Genomic DNA, 7,981 nt, shown 5'->3' on the forward strand with positions numbered 1-7,981 from the left:
CTCAAGATTACACAGATGACAGGCCTGCTGTTTAAAACGATAATATATGCAGGTTTGCCCAGTGAAGTTCAGTGGGGATGCATTGCCTGTGATTAAAGGAATGTTTTAGTGGATTAAAATTCTAGAATGATCTGTCACAAGGAAATCTTTACCTAAACAACTGTCTCTGTCCCCACCCTACTGCGTCACCCAAACTCCCATTCATTTTGTTTGTAATGAAAATGAATATATAATGTCCAGTCTCATAATATCATAGAATCATACACTAAGGAAGAGGACCTTTAGCCTGTTACATCTATACTGCCAAAAATATACCACTAAGTTCATTAGTCCCACTTTCCCACACTAGGCCCACAGTCTTGAATGTTCTGACCCTTCAAGTGTTGTTGAGAAAGGGGCAGGAGTTCAGATTTAAAAGGGACCTGAGGGGCCACTTTTTCACATAGAGGGTAGTGCCTATATGGAACGAGCTGCCTGACGAAGTGGTAGAGGTGGGTATAATTGTGACACTTAAAAGACATTTGGACAGGTACATGGCTCGGAAAGGTTCAAGGGGGTTTTGGGCCAAACACAGACAAATGGGACTAGTTCAGTTTAGGAAACCTGGTCAGCATGGACGAGTTGGGCCAAAGGGCCTGTCTCTGCGCAGTGTGATCCTATGACTCTATTAGGCTGAGTGCAGAGGGGCCTTCTCTGATCTTGCCACAGAAGCTTGCTTGACAGAGGAGCAGCAGACTAGCTTTAACCTGTAGTTCAATTTATGGTTACCTTTAAAGATTAGGATAAGTTCTAAGTGAAGCTTTCACCTCAAACATCCAATTATCAATACCAGGAATTCTTTCAGTGCATTGACTGTAAGAATTATGCGTATGGTAGATATTTTTAAGCACTTTTATATTGAATCAGCCCTTTTAATTAAAAGCTGTCTCCCTGACTACACCTTTGGCCTCCACATCCTACCCCCACCCCCAAATTTACTCCTTATTGAACCAATATTTCTTCTTGCTTAGCAATCAATTTTCCCTTATGATGCTTCTGTGAGCCACTATGAATATTTTCTTCTCTATTTTACATGTGCTATATGAATACAAGTTACTGCTGTTTGTATGTATTTACGTTGGCCAGTTTCTCTGTGATTGGTTGCATCTTTGTAATTCTATGTTTTGTAAATAAATTCAGTTTATGGTTTAAGCTTATCAGATTTGGATATCTAAGTATGTTTTTTTTTATATATTTGGAAGAGTGTGATTCATTTACCATGCAATTTCCAGTGCTGGAAAACTCAATAAAGAGGTAATGGCCTGTGCTTTGATTTGCTACCTCTATTGGCAAATATGTATGGTATCCAATTCTGTTCATGAAACCCACAAGACTTCCTGTGGAAACTGAACTTTGCTGCAGAAATGAATAAAGAGATTTGCAATGACCTTCACAAAGAAGCAAAAAAAAGTTTCAAACAGAATTTTGCTCTATGAGAGCTGCATAAACAATTACGTCATTCTGAATGGTGCCAACAACCATTAAATTTGTGAATCCAAGAAACAGACATTATTGAGAGTATTCCCAGAGCACAGCGTCTGCACATTCTTGGGAGAGTCTGTTAAAAAAACACAGAAGAAAATTAAAGGCTACTATCTACAAAAGAGATCCACGATATTCGGTTGTAAGAAAGGAAAAAAACATTGAGGGGCCATTTATTTCATCTTGTATAAATTTAAACAGAATTTGACGCAATAATTGTGATGGAAGCCAAGCCAGAAAGATTTTTCAAGCTGCAGTCACCTGCAGCCCATAATGTGCTGCTGTAAAACACCCTCACGTCTTCATCCAAGCTTATTGCCATCAATGAAAAGTGATTCCTTTTTCAATAAAAACTGAAAGAACTTTGGATGCTGCAAATCAGAAACACAAACAGAAATTGCTGGAAAAGCTCAGCAGGCCAGGCAACATCTGTGGAGAGAAATCAAGTTAATGTTTTGGGTCGAGTGACCCTTTTTCAGAACTGAGGAAGGGTCATTGAACCCGAAATGTTAAATCGATTTCTCTCTACAGATGCTGCCAGACCTGCTGAGCTTTTCCGGCAATTTCTATGATTCCTTTTTTGTTTACTCAAGAAGGCACATCTCAGCAAGCTTCCTGCCTAACCCAGAGGCATCACTCTGCATTTCCTCCCTGTTCCAACCAGGATCACACATTTATTACAGTGAAGAAGAGGCCATTTGGCCCATCGTATATGCAGCAGCTCTGGAAGCATTTTAACTTAGTGCCAATCCCCTGCTTTCTCTGCTCAAGCCTGTGCTTTGCTTCTATTAGAATTAGAAATAGAATTTAGAATTAGAACTAGAATTTAGAATTAGAAATAGAATTAGAATAAGAAATAGAACTAGAATTAGAAATAGAATTAGAATAAGAAATAGAACTAGAATTAGAAATAGAATTTAGAATTAGAAATAGAATTTAGAATTAGAAATAGAATTAGAAATAGAATTTAGAATTAGAAATAGAATTAGAATAAGAAATAGAATTAGAATTAGAAATAGAATTAGAATTAGAACTCGGTTTATTGTCACATGTACTCAAGTTACAAAAGAATAGGAATACAATGAAAAGTGTACAATGTCGCCAACATATGGCACCATCTTAGGTACAAAGTACCTAGGTACAAGTCTTAGGTACAAAGAGTGGAGAAAATAAAGAAAAATAGTTAAACTACATTACAGATATACATCAGATAAATATGTCAGGAAAATAAGAAATAAATCTAAAAAGATAGACATTACGGTCTTTCTATACGGGCTTCCATGTTGTCTGACCAGGCTCTACCCATTCCCAACGATTAGCCATCTTCGCTCTGGGCCACCGGCCACTGTCCCTGCTCTAGGCCGCTGTCTGCCCCCTGTTCATTTCAGGCCGAGGAAAAAAGACAGAAGAGAAAGAAAAAAGACACGAGTGAGAGAAAAAAAAAGACAAAAAAAGAAAAGGAACAGATGGAGTGGATGAGCTCCAGCTGGAATATCTACTCCGCCACCATCTTGCTGTTATATTTGTATAATCATCCAATATCGTCAATTGAACCTGCTTCACCACACTTCCAGGCAGTGCATTACAGACTGTAATCACTCTCTGTATGAAAAAGTTCTTCGTCACCTCCCATTTGCATCTTTTGCAAAACACTTCCAAACTGTTTTCTCTGATTCTTGATCCTTTTGTGGGCAGGGACAGTTTCTCCCTGTACACTCTGTCGAGACCTCTCACAATTTTGATGTCTTCCATCAACTAAGCCCTCAGTCTTCTCTTCTCCAAGGAAAACAGACCCAATATTTCCGATCTATCATCATCACCAAAGTTTCTCATTCCTGGAAGCATTCGCATATGGACACTCTCTAATGCTACAGTGTGATGCCCAGAACTGCACACAATACTCCAGCTGAGATCTAACCAGCATCCTATATATATTGGAGAGATATGGACCAAACGCAGGCAGGTGGGACTAGTTAGGTTGGGATTATGTCAGGCATAGACTGGTTGGAGCAAAGGTTCTGTTTCCATGGTGTATGACTCTATGACTCTATAAATTCATCATAATCTCCCTGTTCTTGTACTCCATACCGGAGTTATTGAAACTGAGAATGGTGTATGCTTTATTAACAGCTCTTTCTACCTTTCCTGCCATCTTTAATGACTATAGCACACATTCAACTAGGTGTCTCTGTTCCTGCGCACTCTTTAGAATAGTGTTCTTTATTTTATGCCATCTCTCCAAGGATAAATTGCCATTCAATGCCTCATAATGCAGCTCAGAAACCTCATGATTGCTTTGCCTAATGAACCCTGTAAATCTTTGTTTAGGAGGAGCAGGAGGCCATTCAGCCCTTCAATCCTGTTCCACCATTCAATGAGTGCATGATTAATTTGCAACCTGACTCCATCACTCTTCCTGGCTCTCCACACCTTAGGGAAGGAAAACTGCAGTCTATACCCGGTCTGGTCTACATGCGACTCCAGACCCACAGCAAAGAGGTTCACTCCTAACTGCCCACTAAAGTGACTGAATGAGCCATTCAAGGGCAGTGAGGAAGAGACATTGAATGTTGGCTTGGCCAATGCCCAAATCCAATGAAAGAATAGAGAAGAAAAGACCATTAGCCATCAAAGATTGGGCAATCTCTGACATATAATTAATATTTGAGTCAGTATTTCCTTCTTTTGGAGGGAGAAGTGGGAGATAGTAGGTGGGGGTAGGGAGCAGGAGTGTTCTACCCTTTTAACAGACTGCGTGTGAAGAAATGTTTGTCTTCTGAATGGCCTCTCTCTGATTTTATGGTTGCTTCCCTTTGTCCTAGACCCTCTAACAATGGCAAAGATTTCTCTCCACCTGACCAATTCTTCTTAAAAATTCATAATCTCAATCAAATTCCTTCTTTACCTCCTGTATTCCAGAGATTTCAAGCCTAAATTATGTGACCGCTCCTTACAATTTAATCCCTGGACACTAGATAACATTTTGGTGAATCAAATCAGGAGTGTAATGAAATACTTCCCACTTTCCTGGATGGTTGTACCTCTAACAACACTCAAGAAGCTTGACACCATCCAGGACAAAGCAGCCCCTGCTTGACTGGTACCTCATCCACCACCTTCACCATTCAATCCCACCACACAGACACTCAGTAGCAGCAGTGTGTACTTTCTATTCTGTAGTAACTCACCATAGCCCCTTCAATGGCTTATTCCAAACCCACAATTTCTACTTTTTAGGAGAACAAACGCAGTAAATACATGAGAGCACATCTCTAAAGAAAGTTCCATCTCTAAACCACACTCCATCTTATTTTGGAATAATATTACTTCACTCTTGGTGGGTCAATATAGAGTCATACAGCATGGAAACAGACCCTTCAGTCCAACCAGTACACACCGAACATAATCCCAAACTAAGGTAGTCCTACCTGCCTGCTCCTGCTACATATCCCTCCAAACCTTTTCTATTAATGTACTTATCCAAATATCTTTAAAATGTTGTAATTTTGCCCACATCCATCGCTTTCTCAGGAAGTTCATTCCACACATGAACCAGCCTCCGTGCAAAAAGTTTGCGCCTCGTATCTTTTTTAAATCTTTCTCCATTCGCCATAAAAATGTGCCCCCTAGTTTTGACATCTCCCATCCTAGGGAAAAGACAACTAGCATTAACCCTATCTATAGCCCTTATGATTTTATAAACCTCTATAAGTCATCTCTCAACCCCCTAAGCTCCAGTGAAATACGTCCCAGCCTGTCCAGTCTTCCTACGTAACTTAAAGCTTCCATACCTGGCAACATTCTATCTTGGGAGTTCCACCCTAAAAACGATATAGGTGTATATTTACACCACTTGCATTTCTATGGTTCAATAAGTTAGCTCATCATCATTTTCCCAAGGGCAATCAGCGATGTGTGATAAATCCTGTTCTAGCCAGCCAGCAAATAAAAACGAAATTCCTTCCAAGACCAATCTATTCTTTGTAAGGTGCAGAATCCAGAACTCTATAACATTATGGTCGATCTGATGGAGGCTTACAATGATGAATGGATAGTGAACAGCCAAAGGGGATGCAGAGAAATTAGACCATAATTCAAGCGCCTGTGAAATGGTCTTTGCGAAAATCAATCTTCTTACAAGTGAGTAGGTATCAATGTTTCACACTTGTGAGCGATGCTTTAAAATAGTCAGGAATAATGGAAATAAGCATACTAAGCTTTTTTATCTTTTATTAAACAGGGCTACAAACATACAAGCGGTATATCATGAAAGGTACCTTACTACTAATGGATAAAGGAGGCAGATTCTTCAACTTCATATTGTTTTGTAGCTCCTAAGTGAGGGATATCCACAAAATCCACAAAAATGGAGATAGGGACATAATCCTAATCTATCTCCTGCCCCAACAGTAGCAAATGTTTGCCTATTGTTGGTTTCAACTATTGAACGAGTCTAAAAAATAACGGAATGGTGGTTACAAAGATCGCAAAGCAATTGAAGCTGCCTATTAAAAAAACAAAAAAAAACACTGATAAAGTTTTAAGATAAACAACGATATGTAGTAATATCTTCGGAACGTGTGACAGCTTTGGAATTAGGAGCAACTGAACATTACTGAGGTTCTGAAGAGAATTGTCATTCTTTGATGTTATGTAATGGACAAAGTTTAAATCATGAATGTAGTCATTAGATCATTGCTGCATTCCATCCTGGTAATCATTTAGCAAAAATAATACTGCAAGTATGGTACTCATGGTGCTGGTAAGAGCTTACAATCTTGCATTACCGTTTGTGTTCTAGAAAACAAACACTTTCTTTTCCTGCCAATCAGCTTCAGACTACTCATAAATTAATTCAGCATGGATAACCATTGAAGAACCATCAATATTTAGATTCAGAAGTGACACTGCCTGCCCAACATCTTAACCTCTTTCCAACATTGATCACACCATAACTTTGAAGGCTGAAAGTATGAAAGTGATGGGAAGCCTAGTCACTTCTCACTAGTTGTAACGACCTTAAAAGTTGGGTCATCACCACAGAGTAGCTGTAAATCCATGGAATCTTTTGCGACAGCTAACTTCCAGCTCATCCTGCAGTGTGCCGGTTTTGTCTGTTTTTATTTCCCCAGGGACTCTTAGGGAAATGGTCTTCAAAGGGCAGATCATTTTTCAAAAGCAGTCCTGCTTGAACAGCTGACCGACCTGACGGCATTCCTACACTCCTGACAACCCACACCTCAAAACATCTGTGAGCAACACAATAGTTACTTGCTCTTGTTTTTGAGGCAATCATATCCGTTGAATGTTCACCGGGTAATCATGAGGGAACCAAGGGTTATAGGGAAAAGGTGGAGAAGTGGAGTTGAGGATTATCAGATCAGCCATGAATGGCAAAGCAGACCTGATGGGCTGAATGGCCTACTTCTGCTCCTACATTTTATGGTCTTGTGAGAACTTTTAGAAATAATTATTTGGAAGACAATTAGTAGTCACTTGGAAAAATGTGGGTTGATTTGAATGAATCAGCATGGATTTCTGAAGGAAAAATTGTGTCTAACTAACGTGCCAGAGTTTTTTGAAGAGGTAACTGTTATGACTGCCTGAGTAATACACTACAAATCAAGCTCCCCCCCAATACTGGCATCATCATACATGTGACAATTTGATTAAACAACTAAACTGCCCCAATTCTACCGAAATATCTAATTCAGATTAAAAGTATATGCACATGAGGTTTTATCTGTTATCAGAAAATCAATATTGTAATCGTACCAATGGCAACAGTAGGCAAGTTGAATTGCAAATCTATAACTGTATGGCTTAAACATTACCCCCTATAAAAATTCCCATTCAAATAAAAAATGGAATATTATGGTTGGGCAAAAAACAAATTGAGGAAACACAGTTCAATAGCATCAGTCTGGACCAGATGTCAATGATCTGCTTTCTTTTAATTCAGTTCCATTTGTTTCCTTCTGACTCTTTACTGATGAGGCAGTGCTGTGGGTACACTGATGTTCAATCTTGAATTACTGGTTGGGAATTTGCCATTTTAGTGTCTCAGAAGGTGGTTTTACCTTTTCCCCTTCAATAGGGATTTTCAGAGACAACAGTTTACAGAGAAAAGGTGAGGGAGAGTAAGTAGCTAGCTAACATGGATGTTCTCCATGCAAAGAGAAAGTATCCATTTCTCTGTCTTTCCCTTTGGTATGATGTTTCTGCTGTACAGAAAAGGCTGTAGTGGCCTGCTCAGGAACAAATCAATTAGTTTTTCCTATAATGAGCACTCCTGAACCCGCAACAACTGTTGCCAATTGAAAAGCCAATCAAAAGTCTATCTTTGGGCAGAATTTCTCCAAATACATACAGCACCAATTTGTCTGAACCTTTCCTCATTGCTCCAATAAGCAAGCGTTGGAAATACAATTCACAATGTGTTCTAGTAACTTTGTTTTTA

The sequence above is a fragment of the Rhincodon typus genome, chromosome 21 (genome assembly GCF_021869965.1).
Source record: "Rhincodon typus isolate 14 chromosome 21, sRhiTyp1.1, whole genome shotgun sequence".
NCBI lineage: Eukaryota > Metazoa > Chordata > Chondrichthyes > Orectolobiformes > Rhincodontidae > Rhincodon > Rhincodon typus.